This window comes from Scaptodrosophila lebanonensis, unplaced genomic scaffold (assembly GCF_003285725.1).
Source record: "Scaptodrosophila lebanonensis strain 11010-0011.00,11010-0021.00 unplaced genomic scaffold, SlebRS2 tig00000089-arrow-pilon, whole genome shotgun sequence".
In the NCBI taxonomy this organism is placed as follows: Eukaryota; Metazoa; Arthropoda; class Insecta; order Diptera; family Drosophilidae; genus Scaptodrosophila; species Scaptodrosophila lebanonensis.
In genome coordinates, this window is record NW_022060565.1 from 3,438,640 (window position 1) to 3,453,667 (window position 15,028).

The window sequence follows — 15,028 nt, forward strand, 5'->3', positions numbered from 1 at the left end:
CCGCCTGCTTACGAATAATCTATCGATTAACATTTATCTAGGCATTTTTTGAAGCTATTGCCATCATCGCCATTCTGGCATAATGGCGGCAATGCGTTCCTGATTATTCCCCGCCATATATTGTGGCAAAAACACGCCTTTAGCAGCGCCGGTGTTATGCCTTGTACCCATTCTTTCTGTGTATGATCGGGTGCTTGTATATCTATCAGAACATACAACGTTTATTCGCAGAATCTTCATTTTCTACATTTTCCACATCTTGGAATTGAATTGCTGAGTTGCTTAAATAGTTGTTTTATTTATTTCTATCAACACACAAAGAAATCATTTGCTTGTCCCATCCTTTTGCATTTAATTCCGCATGGTTCTTTATTTACAGGTCACGCAACGCTATTAATTAATATCTTTGTCCTTACCGCTGTTTGAGAGAGAGGGTCTATAATAATTGATCCGGGGCCAGGCTACACTGCTGAATAATCAACAAAGCATATATTTGTTCATTGATAAAACTTATTTGTGAGCTTCAAATGTTGAAACATTAGGTGTAATAATATAGGCCTAATAACGTCTCTGACTACTCTCTGCTGTGAATCGGGGCATAGCTGGCCGTTTGGCAAATAAAATTCCCCCACCGAGTCGGATTCGTTATTAGACATTTTTGTCATTTCTCTAGACTTTGTTTTTCTTTAGTTTTATCTAGTATAAGTTCTGAATTGTTTTGATTTTTTCCTCAGATTGACAGCTAGAATTGTCGATAAATAAATAAACAAACAAATAAATAAATAAATACATTTTTGGTTTATTAGTTAAATACCAGTAATCCCAGCTACGCCTGGAACGTAATCTTTTAATAATAATCTTTATTTAGTTTTTGACATTCAATGCCCATTATCTTTAATGAATTGAGACATTATTTGTATTATTTATTTATATTTCTTAAAAATTTCATTTAATAAATAATATTTGACTAACAACTTATCCTTTCGGTGCTTTTATTTTTCAGATAGTCAGAATTTAGTTTACTCATTTCATTTTACAAGTATTGTCGAATGGCGTGAATGGCAAGAAGAACCATTAAACCTTATTTATTTCTTAATTAGCATGTTGCCCCTTTTCTATATTTATCTATTATTTAAATACTTGTAATTACAATTGTTACAATTTCCACAATGAATCATGTCTACTCGCTTCGACTTTTGTTGGTGAAACACCATCTTGATCCCACGGTGTTTCCATGGTTTCCACCATCTTGGCGTTGCCGCCGTTCGCTCCAGGACGTATTTCCTGATCTTGTGTCCTGTTATCGGAAGATCGTAATGCAACTATATGGAAATATCGTCATATAACAGATCACGAGATGGTGGCTGGCCTGGGCTCAAATCTCACCCCAAAATTTGGCCGTAAACAAGATTTGCTCGCCGTAGATGTCAATAGCTTAAAACAGCCTCGTTTTGTTTTTTAGAGGATATAATGAAAAATTGCAATGCGTTGCTTCAAAAGCTAGGATACTAATCAGAAGTAATGGACGGCATGGCAGCCAATCCTGCCAAAGGTGCCCGCGGAGTTATACCAGTATATATAGTGGATTACTCGGGATCTTATATCATACTTATATACTACTTAAAGGTATATAATTTGCATGTACAATAATTACATTATGTGACACGTATATACGATATACAAAATATTGCAAATATACACTCCTACATAGTACAAGTAGTATGCAATTAAAATATATTCAATGCTGTTTTCAAATGAGTCGTTATTTTTTTGTACTGTTCAGATTTGCTGTTGCTCCTCATTTTTGCCACTTGAAGCTTTTGTGTTTAATTGATTTTCAACGCTTTGATTGTCAAGTGGTTAGAGCAACAAAAGCAACAACAACAACAACAACAACAACGATAACAAAAGGCAGTGAAAGCTCGTGCATTATTGTATGGCTAGAAGAGGGGGTCCAAAAGCGGAACTATACAAAAATGCTGGCTGGATTTGTTTGCTTGTCCGATTGTGTTCCCTTTATACCTACCTATATATTGTAGATTGTTTACTGCTTTCTTTTTTTGGATTTTTTCGTTCGCCCCATCAATTCAGGTGCTATTGCAGGAGCAGTCAAAGCAATAGCAACAGCAACAGCAACAACAATAACAACAACAATGGCAGTAGCAACATCAACGCAACGCAATGCCAGAACAACCTTTGTTTTTGCAGCGACGGCTCTGGCTAATTTCAATTGTTTTTGGTTTGCATAAATTGTTGTGTTTGTGTTGTTGTTGTTGTTGTTGTTGCTCGACCGGTCGCTTTCCTCTGTACCTTTTGCACAAATGCATTTCCAATCGTTTAGCTGCATAGTGACTGGAGCCTGAAGTGTTGCCCCAAACAAAGGCAGCATTTGTTGTTTTAGTTGGCCATTGTTTTGATTTGTTTTCACAGGAAATTGTTGAAGCGCCGCCTCATTGAGTTCTGGTCTGCCCTTGTGTCCTTGACCACGTAATGCTTCAGTAGTGGCCACAGCAGTCGGCAGTTGCCTGGCCATTGAGTCATTCTTGCAGTCGTCCAACAGGGTCATGATTGGCGATTTCTGTACCCAAAAAATAATTGAAGTCCTACATTAAATCACAGCCCCATAGACATCACTGATTTGTATATATTTGTATATATATTTGTATATATATATATATTGCATGTATTTCGACTGATCGTTTATGCACTATGCTCTTAGTCGATTAGGAGTCAAGTTATTCCATTGGTAGTTAGCATTTCAAAATATGTTTCGTACTGAATTTGTTTGAATCAAGGCGTCTCAGGTGGAATATTTACCTAAGCCTGGCTAAGTTCACGAATGCCTGCTCTTCACTGAGGAGAGACGATGAACCGGCTGTCTGGTTAAACAGCAAAGTATTGCAGCAAATACTTGGCCAGCAGTGTGGACCGCAGGCTCACCTTCAAGACACACATCACAGCAGAAGGGAATGGGCTTAAAATAATTGGCTTCTGGCTGAACGCCGCAAGACCTCTTGCGGTATCGGTGCATTATAGTCCCTACATGGAGCTACCGTCTTCCAGCGAGCTGCAAACGGATCCAAAAGCTTTAGAACAACAGCTTATCAACGAATGCGAATGGTACTTCCACGGTTCCACGCTGCTCCATGACCTAAATCTGAAAACCATTGAGCTCCAAAACAATTGACAGAGACAACCTGCTGATCTACTAGGATAAGCATGACCTAGTTGTTTATATATAATTCGTACTACCAAATCGAAAGTTAACAAAGTTAAATTTAGAGAAATTGTGGCTATACAGCGAACATATTGAATACATACGTAGAGCAGGCAATTAATTTAGGTGTAACCATTAATGAAACATTATCTTTACATGATCAACTTGACTGACCCTTAACTCTTGGATAAAACTTAGAACTTTAATTTTCATGCACAGAAAGCCCCAAATTAGTTGTACGAAAGAATCACTTTATCCACATCAAGAAGAATAAATAATTTAGTCTGCATAAGATATAAATTAGCAAGCTCGGAAAGGCTGAGAAACGCACTTTAGATTTACAACTCAAGCACACTTCCACTATTTGTAGTTCAATTTCAATAATCTAAATTATAATACCTACTTAGTATCATGCGCTTGTATTAGTTGGACACACACATGCAACAACTTCATAATAGTAAGACAAAAAAGAAGAAAAAATAAAAAAAATTTAATTTTTATAACAATAATTACAGCTACGGAAAATATTAAATAAAAAAGCAAAAACAAAAAGTTAATAATGATTAACGTCAAATAAACTAAATACAATTCGCAATTAAATTAAATATAATTGCATTAAATCAGAAATAAATATGTAATTAATAGCTTAATAACTTATAAGTAATCAGGTGCTTGTTACGCTAGGATAAATACACGAAATAAATAAAATAAATATTCATTAAAAGAAAAGAGTATGAATGACTGTCCAGCTTCAAATCTCGACACATATGTATTAGAATTCCTAAGAGGGCTCTCAGCAATTCGTTGCAATAAATTCGAATAAAGCACACTCGATGTGTGTTACTGTTTTGGACTCCTTAAATTTATCGATTAACGTACATGGACTTAATTAAGTTATTAAATGATGGGATATGTAAATAGGAAAAATGTATTGCAAATTAAAAAAAAAAGAACTTCTGGCGAATACCTTCTTTAATTGAAGACTTTAAACTTGAAAAAGAAAACGTTTTTAAAACGATATATAATTCGAGAAATACATAGTGAGCTTACCCAGCTATTTAAGCCGATTGTTCTTGATGAATAAACAACAGCAATTCAATATTCTTGTTTCAGGTTCAGCACTAATCGTATAAATACAAACTTATTTGGTCTAGAAAGTGTATCGTATAGAAAAGTCGATAGGATTGCAGCTCTCAGCCAACTATGTTTCATATAGTCTAATTATAGTAACTGTGTAAATCGCCAAGCTCATTTGATAACCTCCTCCCTCTTCACCTTTTTTTCTAGCAGTAAAAACAGAGAGCTGGAGAGATGGAGAGGAAGAGAAAAACAGTTGACAATAAATATGAAACGTTGCAAGTCGCAAACGAGGCCAAAGAGACATTGGCGACAATGACGACGACGATAGGAATGATGGGAACGTTGCAGACGATGAAGACGATGGGGGCAAGGAAATATTAAAAATCTTCGCACGCATTTTGAGCGCGCATTAAAATCAAAGTAAAATGACATCAATATAAATACTCGTAAATTTGCAATTTCAAGACAAGCAACGCGAGGGGGCTGTGGCAGATGGTGGTGGGGCGGAGGGGTGGCGGGGTGGCGGGCGGTTCGAGCAGCAATTGCAGGCAACCCACAAGCACTGCCATAGTCCGCAAGGCGATGCTGTCAACATGCATATGGGAAGAATGGATGGGGGCGTTGGTTGGGTGGTTGCCATAAAACAAGGCGGGCGTTTAGCCTTGCCTGCTTCTATAGCACGACTTGGGTGCGTGTGCGTGTGTGTGTATGTGTGTGTGTGTGTGTGTGCGGAAGCGGGCGACGCGCGCATATGTTTAGAGAAATTAGTTTTTCATAACGCACAAGTTGTTATTGCCACAAACACATACACATCCAGAGATCCGCACATACCCCACACCCACTGCCACACACACACACCTCAGAGCCTTGTCTCGGTTGTTGTTGTTGCTGCTGCCTTTTAACGGCATTTTTTATTGCAAATTCTATTCAAATATCCATACATTTTTATGGGCCTCGGGTACGCGCGTCCCGGCCCAGCCGCAGGATTGGGGAGCCCAGTGACAGCGCCATCTAAGTAGGCGTGTGTACGGGTGTGTGTGTGTGTGTGTGTGTGTTCCCAATGCTTTGAAGCGCCCATATGAGCGAAATTCCTCGCACTTTTTTTTTTTTTTTTTTTTTTTTTTGTTAGCCACCCACACCAAATGCCTGGCTCGTTGTTGTTGTTGTTTTTGGTGCTGCTGTTTTTAAGCAAACACAATTTTTAATATGCCTGCAATTTTTATGAGTGTTTAGAGGAATTTTATTGCAAAAGATTTTCCCTGCCTAGGCCTCGTTCTTGTTGGGTAGTTGCTCGTGGCTTGTGGAGTGGAGTGGAGTGTAGTGGAGTGGATGCTGATGGTGGAGTGGCGGGCCAACGTCGCGTATGCGCGATAAGCGTATGGCGTGCCTTGCCGCGCCGCATTTACGTTTTAAAATGTCCTCTAGTATCATAAAAATGAAAAAAAAAAAATTAAATATTATAATGTATGTAACAGTGAGAGAGGCACACGCGTTTCTGTGTTTCAGCTTTTGGGGCTGGCATGCTTGCTGGTAGGCGATGGGGCGGGCGGCCCGTCTGCCATACCGCCTGCCCCTCGCCATATCACAACTAAAACACAAACTTCCTTCACGCTTGAGCACCGTCGCCGCAGCAACGAGCACAAGACAAATTATCCTTTTTACGCATATTTTCATATGTTTGCCCAGCCAGCCAAGTAATCCCCCGATCCCCAATCCCCCCTATCCACGCCCACAGACAGGCGGAGGGAAGCAAAAACGGCTACAACATTGCCAAAATCGTGGCACGTTAAAAATGTTTAATTTTTCTGCGAACGCACCGCCCCACCCTCCCATCGCCTAAGTCAGCCACAGCGCCTCCATTCTTCCCCCTTTCCCCATTTCCCACTCGTCGCGTCGTTTCAAATTCCACTGCGCAAATTTCAAAGCTCACGTCCACACGCGTGTGTGTCGGTATTCTCCTTGTTGGCTGTTATTATTGTTGTTGTTTTGCGTATGTAATAAGTTTGTCCACACACACACACACACATACACACCCACATGCCCTTGCCCATTTATTGTGCTTAGGGGCAACTGCGACGACTGCGGCTTGCCACTTCTGACTAACAATAAGAAAACGTTGCGTAGGCGCCGCCTCAGCCTTAATTGAACCTCGCTCTGCTGGCAATGACATTTGAGGAACAGAGTTCGATTTTGAACAATCTTCATCTACTCCTAATGACTGGTACATATATATACATATATATACATACGTATGTATATACTATGCATCGCATTGAAACTGAACAGGTCCTAGGCCGCAATCAAAAACTGAAAGACTCTAGCAAATATTAGTATGGCCTCAATTTCCAATTTTTTCAATTTCAGTTTATTCACATTTCTTAAAAACATTATGAATTAGAAGTGAGGTAATGATATCTTAATTTTAAGAGTACAGGCAGCTTAGCCTTTTCTATTTAATTGAATGAAATGGAGAACTAAAAATGGTTAACAACAATCGACAGTGTAAAGCGGGAAAAAATAAAGCAAAAAAATCCATAAAGCTATTAGGCTTTAACTTAAACCTAACTTAATACTAAACTAACGTATACAAGTTTTTTAATATTTATACTTTTTTTCTATGCGAAGCCGAACTAAAATATTGGATTTCTTACTGATATATTGATCGTGGTCGGCAAATACGAGTAACAACTGAAAAAAACGATTAAAGTTTTAGATGCACAACTATTGTTAGTACACTCAGAAAAAAACAAAAGCAGTCGATTCCTCTAAAAAATTCTAATTTTAGGAACGATTTATAGCAGAGGGAACTAATAGCGCATAGTTCCTAGTGAAAATCGCTAATATAAGAGAATAGACGTGGGGTTGGTGCACGCCAAAGGTGTTTCTTTTAGGACACCATTGATATCCAGATTTTTACATCGATTAACTTATAGGAGGTGCAGCTGTTGGTCGATTTGATATTTATTTGAAGCAGAAGCACATTACAACTAATAATTGTACAACAGGCCACATATTGTTATTACTATTTATAGGAAGAGGTGGTATACCCAGTATAGGTATACAGGAAGAAGCAGTTACATAGTATATGATCATCTGACCATTCTTCCGTCTGTATGAACTAATTAGAGAATATTAGAATCACAAGAGCAAATGACACGAAACGGACACACAAAGCCCAGCTCGGTCAAAAATCCCTCTAATATAAGTTTTTGCTGACTGAGATAACTTCACCAAAATGGTAATTGTGCCCCACCATGAAATGAACTTTTATAAAAATCGCTTTACTATAGACAAAATTATTAAAAAAATTAATTTAATTTAATTAAAATTAAAAAAGTAATTAAATGAAAAATTAAATTCATCTAGATGTGTCCTTCTGTCCTGATGAACGTGTGGATTTTGGAGAGCCTATACATTACCTGTCATGTGGACTCTCCTCAACCCCCGGTACAGAATTTCGTCAACTCATAACTCCATAGTTACATAAACCAATAACATAATAATACATACACCTAATTCTGTTTTTACACGGTCTTTTTTCACACGATTTTGATATAACACGGTTTGAAAATTCAAGACTGCATATACATATATTTATTTAGAGATAAGGAACCAATTCTCTATTTTTGCATATGATCAATGTCTTTTTGTACACGGTTGTGTCTGGAACCAATCTACCGTGTAAAAACAGAATTAGGTGCATATATATAATTTTGTTTTCAATTTCTTCCAAAGCTATAAGCGAAACAATTCCACTCGCCTCTTCTTTTTGCTTCTTTAAAGAAATTTCTGAATGATGAGCAAAGCCAGATTCGAATATCCTTGTTCCGAATATCGGACTCATACACATATAAATATGCACATAAGTATATTCATACATACTCGTACATGCACCATTTTCGCTAACTAATTTGCTACTGGGTAGTTCCTGTCGAACTTTTCTCGAACAATAGGTAAATAGATTGTAAGCAAAAACACATAGCTCGACATCTATGGGCAAAGCATGCAGCATATTTATTAACGAGGAATTGCACTATACCAATACCAATATACCAAGAAGTACAGTGGAACGAGTAGGTACAATATTATATATATACAAGTATTACTGGCATATCAGATTGTAGCGAGTCCAAAATCGCGCTCATTTGCGTTTATCGGCCAGCGTAAATCTTTGGTCATAAAACAAAAGTCGGATCATAATGCCGGTGGTTTTGGGCGCGGCTCTCATTTCGCATGCCAATTGGCATATGCTGTCATATGCCAATAATACCATATTAACAAACAAGCCTTTGGCAGCTTGGTCTAAAGTATGGCTCCCAAGCCAGTTGACTTGGCTGTCGTCGCCGCCGCCGCCGCCGCGTTGATTGAAGTCGGCCGATTGGTCGCGCTGGCCCTTTTTATGGATGATCGTAAAAGCCAGAGAGACAAGCATAACTGAAGGCTTATAGAAAAATTGAACAAAACAAGAAGTAAAAAATAAAATAAATAAATAAATAAATAAAAGAAACAACAGCGAAAATGGACAGCAAAATATTTATTATTTTCATGCAATTTCATTTAGGAGGGCCGCGAAAATATTACGACCAAGTCGCCGCTGATGCAATTGCCGATAGAGAGCTCTCTGGCGACTGTTCTTGTCTATTGTCAGGACTCAGGTCTCAGGACTCGCCGCTCACACACTGCCATATTCATATGGACATATGTATGCTTGTATGTGTGTGTGTGTGTGCATGTGTGCATTTATGTATGTATGGGTGTAATGACTTTTTTATGGGCATGTAGGCACAACAAATATTTTATGACATGTTATTAAAATTTTGCAACGACAGTGTCAGGTGTAGGGCATATGGGCCCTATGGCTGCCGCTCTCAAGATGCCCGCTCATGAGCCCTTCTGCCGCACGCTTATTAGAAAGAAATTACATGTGATGTCTGTGCCATCGAAGCCATCGAAACCATCAGAGCCATCAGAGCCATCGGATGCTGCTGACTGCCAGTGCCTTGGCTTGCCATTTCGTGTTGCATTTTCATGATGTTCTATAACATCTTTTTTTTTATTATGAATAGCCGTTATAAAATGGAGCCACACAGCAACAACAAAAACAAAAACAAAAGCAAAAGCAAAAGCATCAGTCGCAAGTCAAACGGTAAGTGCGGCCTTCCTTGCATGTCCTCGCTTCCTGACATTTGGAGGCCACAAAGGCTGAGCGCGGGACGGATGGGGGTGGGGCTGGGGGTGGCGTGTGAGTGAGCGCCATATAAAGAGAAGAAGCAGACGAAGCCAGGCACACCAAATGCAAATTGTAAATTACAAATTTGCAATAAAAATTTTTAATAGAATGAAACATTTTGCCTTTACGAGTTTGTCTTTCGGGTGAATTTATCTGCTTTTATGATAACGTTATGGGCAGAAGCAGCGACCGAGGCAGCGGCAGTGGCAGCGACCGAGGCAGAGGCAGAGACAGAGGCAGAGTCCTGCGCCACTTTCTACGCCGTCATCATTTTCTTGTATTGTTCTTGTCGTTGTTGTCGTAACAGTTTTGCATTAACATTAACGTAATTCTTTTTTGCATTATCATAAATACATTTTACGCATATTACAAAAGCCTGCGCTGTTCGGCTTTATGTGCCACTCGTACTTATTTGTGTCTGTATGTGTGTGCCTCTATCTGTGCGTGTATGTTTGTGGTATCTGTATGGCCCATCTGCTCAAGTGTGCCCAAGCATAGTCTCCAGTCTCTATGGGCGAGGGGCGTTGGGTCTGGATATGGACGTGGACGTTGGCGTGGATGTGGATGTGGATGTGGGTGGCGGTTTTAGTGTTAATATTACTCGTACAGTTTATCACGCTACATGCATAGAATGTTTATGAATTAACAAACAGCCCAAGAAATCAAACATAAAAGAACAAGTAGACGCCAGCTGCCATCTAAGCGAACTCGAGACAACGACACACATACGAAAGTGTTCATGAGCGAGCGGGTGAGGGGGAGTGTGCGACAATTCCAACTGGACCCTCTTTCTCAGTGCAATTCTGATCCCGAAAAAAGGCACTTTCAAACGTCCTCTTCTGGAGATACGATAAGCAAGCAACAACAAGTCGCAAAATCTAATTCAACTTAGTTTTTGATTGTTCAATCATCAAGTTTGCTCGATTTATTATTTAATTATTCATCTTATGATCAGTAAGATGTTTCGATACAATCATGTCTGGCCCACCGTCTCTCCGCGTGTGTGCCATTTTGAGCCTCCATAGCTTTTACACCATAAACCAAAGACTGGTGTTGGTTCTTTTTCAGTAAAGACTTTGTATATTGTTTTTTTTTAATGTTTGATTTGGCCACAATTGATGATGATGGTGATGATGATGATGATCATGATAGAGCCGAGTCATACTCAAGATCGAACTAACTGCTAATGTTGATTTTTAACTAACAAAAATTTGAACAATATGTATTGGATTTCAAGAAAATTATCGCTCTGGATTTCTGGAAATCCTTTAGTAATTTGTTTACCCTTCACTAAATAGTGCTGATGGTGGGTAAGATCTCTACATCAGTTAGCCCTCTTTAAAACCATATGTTTTTTGAATGGCCTTTGTAACTACAAGTATTATTATTCTTATAATGTGTCACAGACTTCAATAGAAAGATTTCATTTACTTCTCAGTCGATAATGCTAGTTTTTGGAGTTCTTTTAAAAATTAAAAAAACTATAGTTAACAAATTACAGTAAAAACTCCCTTGATGGACACCTCTTTTATCCGGACACTCTCTTCGACGGACAGTTTTTCTAAAACCAACGATCGAATGTTACTTAAGTATCCCCTTAAGTATCCCCTTAAGCGGACACTCCCCTTGGGCGGACAAAAATTGGCCGACCGTGAGTGTCCGGCCAAGAGAGTTTTCACTGTATATGGACTTCCGATAAAAAGTGCAAGGCATCAATATATCATTTGTTTAGTTTTCAGGCATATTCCATTTAAAATTTCACAGAAAACTTATTCGTATTCTCCACTTTGTCGAAAGCTGAACAAAATTCCTATCACTTTAAATTAACCGAAAAATTTCTGGTTTATCTTTAGTTTCCAAGTACCAATAAAAATGAATTCTGAACGTTCACAGCAAAGCCTATCGAAGCCGGTTCTAATCAAAGTAGTAAGTGGAAATTAGTTGTTCTTCAAATGCCATATACACAAATGCATGGTTATACAGGTTAGCAAGGAGCAAAGGTCCGTGGGCGTACAGTTTCCTTCGGTCCCGATCATAAAGAAGTGTAGCTAAAACGGAAATCCGGAAGAGCTTAGACCTCAAGCCGTCACATCATACAATAAGACGAAGCATTGTTTACATTCTTTATAATGATGGGGTGGGAAGAGGTAACACAGTTCAACTGCTTTATCCAGTCTGTAGAGCAAATTGAAGGCCCAGGCGAAGGAGCTGGACACCGATTAGATGAAGTGATCTAAGAAGACAGCTTCATGATCTAAATAGCGTCTATACACAAACATAATTCCCAAATTGTTGTGCTATAACATTTGTATACATCTGGATATCTAATTATTAAAACAATTTCTGATTGAAACGTTATTTTATCTGTTTTACATTGGTACTTGTTGATGGGAATAATCTACATATATGTACATATTACATTCTGAGTTAAACAGTAAGTAACTCTGCAATTGTACGAATATCGTTCGTTAAGTTGATTTCATTTGGAAATATCAATTTATAAGTTGAATTAATTGGGCATTTCAATTCTAAAATTCTAAATAAATGTATGACAAGTATAGATTTAACATTATAAATTGGGTTACGAAGCTCCTTAAACGGAATTGAATCTTACTTGTATTCGTTTATTCATTTAACTTAAATATTAATTCGGATAAATAATATTACATTATCAACTACACAGGATTCTCTTTAACACTGCAATTGTAGTTTAATGTCCTAGGAAGATTATAGATTCTTTATTAATCTTACAAGTTTTGTTTTCTGTAAAAAGCATATTAATGGGTTTTTGACATCTTACTCTAAATTTAAATCTAAAATCAAGGTTTTCAATTCAAAGTTATGGATCCAACATTCGAGAAAAACAGCAAATAAACACATATGATTTTAATGACTTAAGCAAAATGATCAAATAAACACAACCAAATAATAACAATTATTTATTCTCTTTTATAAGATACTATCATAATAGTTATATCCATCTAAAATAGCAATCTTTTTTGCACAATCCTCAAAAGATTAATCATCCTAATGGGGACGATTGAAGAGGGAAGTCTATCGAACTGTGTCCTTAACACATACATGCGGTAATTGCAATTCTTTCTTCATTAAACATATTATATATTAAGAGCACTTTAATTAATTATAATTTTAATTTTAATTTATAACATGACATTTGGCATGTGGAAATATTAAATTATTAAATAAATAAATTTAAACAGTTCCGTTTGACTTTTTGTAATCCAGATTCCTTTTCCTCCTATAGTATAATTATTTCTGCTTTTATTACGATATTTGCCATTTCCCTTTACAACCTGCACTAAAAATGTTAAGAAATTCTTTCACTTACATTCAAATAGAAAAGCATTTGGATATTAGAATAGTTTATTACAAATTGAGAAAAAGAAGTTATAAGATGCATCGTTTTTTTCATTTGAAGAACATATAATATTTACTTTGAATATATATTATCCTACTAATGGAAAAATGTTTTCCTGTTATTGTTAACTCTCTAACAAGTAACAGATTACAAGATTTGCTATTCGGGACTCGTAAATACAAATAAAAATGTGAAAAATAAACAACAATTTAAACAAAAAAAAACCGATTTCAAACTATTAACAGGCACTAAAAAGTAAAAAATAATTGCGTATTCTTCTACAACTTAATATTCAATATATAATGTAGATACAATTATTGTTCTTTTTGGAGTCGGTGTCAGCGGTCGCGCAACGCGCCAATCAAGAGAAAGAGGAACTTCATTACGAACCATTTCAGATTATTTTCTCTTTCTATATCTACTACGTCATTCTTACGGTAATTCCTTGTGTTTAATGTTGACTATATTTTCGTATCAGCATTTCCTTGATTACCCGTATGTCTCAGCATAGTGTCGTATTAAAATTGATTCGTTTAACTAGGTACTGGTTTATTTGTTGTTTCAAGATAGCAGATATTGTCACAGTAGTTATACGTGTATTGTCGTATAAAAGTTAATTTGAAATTGGGTTTAATTAGGTATTGGTAATCTGTCACAGTATATTGTCGTTCGTATAAAAGTTCATTTGTAAAAAAAAGTATTTCTTAAAGTATTCTCATATTATTACTGGTAGATTGATTGATTGATTGATTGATATATTGTAGTGTTTCCTTGGCTTAAACCGACTCCAAAAATAACAATAATTGTATCTACATTATATATTGAATATTAAGTTGTAGAAAAATACGCAATTATTTTTTACTTTTTAGTGCCTGTTAATAGTTTGAAATCGGTTTTTTCTTGTTTAAATTGTTGTTTATTTTTGGATTTTTAGTGAATGTGAAGTACACTAACTAATGTGTATGAATATGGGTAGACCTTGTTTCTCATATGAGACAGCACCGCTTAAATGTAGCAAAAGAAGTCATGGAGAAACTCCTCTTTCAACAGAGGAGTCTTGCGAACTTTTCATGTTCTAAAGAATTCGTCGTGGATACTCTTGTTCTCAATATATTTTGTCGAAAACGTTCATCACACTGTCTGTCTGTCATCAGCGAATATCTTCTGTTCTGATTTGCTGAGTTTCGGCTCTTGTTGCAGTTTGTTCTTCTGACTTTTGAGCTTTTCGAACGCTGGGGTTAGATTTTTTCGACGGCATTATACTGAAATTGAAATTCTATTTCACATGATATCTCATTTAGATTTGACACTCATCTACCGGGTGCCTTCGCATGATATCTAAAACCCATGAACATTTTGTATGTTTTAAGAATCATGGATGCCATTGTCAGAATTGGACTAAATTGAAATGGGACCACATGGGAATCATCAGCTTTCAAATACAAAAGGAATCATCAAAATCGGTTTACACAGTCGAAAGTTCTGAGGTAGCAATGAAAAATACAGTCGAATTGAGAACGTCCTCGTTTGCAGAACCTAACCAAACTCTCATCAAAGTACCCTTAAAGTACATCCTTTCCAATAAAAAAAGAATCATCGAAATCGGTTATCGTGATATAAAGTTGTTCGTTCATTTGTCTTGCACATACTTAATACAAATTAAGACTTACTTGTATGCTGTTTTTTCATGGATGCCATTGTCAGAACTGGACTAAATTTATATGGGACCATTCTGGAAGCACCAGCTTTCAAATGGTATAAGAACCATTAAAAACAGTTCACCCAGTCGAGTGTACCGAGGTAACAAAGATTAAAGAAAAAAAAATACAGACGAATTCATAACCTCCTCTTTTTTGAAATCGGTTAAAAAGACAATTAATTATAAGAAAAAGTTGACAAATGAATGAATTTATTTTTTCATAATCGTGGTGACCTATTTGACATTTTATTATTTATAAAATTACAAAAAGAGCGCTCGAATCTTTGTCCTTGTGGCTAAAGAAGCAAGCATACATCATTGATGAGGTGAGCTGGGAGAGCGCGTAAGTGCAGCTTATTTATGGGGCTTATAATGTATAGGAAACGAGTCGTAGTGCCTGCACTCCATTATCCAATCGAGAGA

The 15,028-nt window shown here is 37.0% G+C and overlaps 1 long non-coding RNA gene across 1 annotated transcript; it reads left to right on the forward strand.

The window, feature by feature from the left end:
• The first annotated feature begins 11,314 nt into the window (after nucleotides 1-11,314).
• Nucleotides 11,315-11,885, forward strand: LOC115626931. Its single transcript, XR_003995636.1, has 2 exons — nucleotides 11,315-11,453; nucleotides 11,511-11,885. It is a non-coding gene; the product is annotated as an uncharacterized LOC115626931 (long non-coding RNA).
• Nucleotides 11,886-15,028: the final 3,143 nt, after the last annotated feature.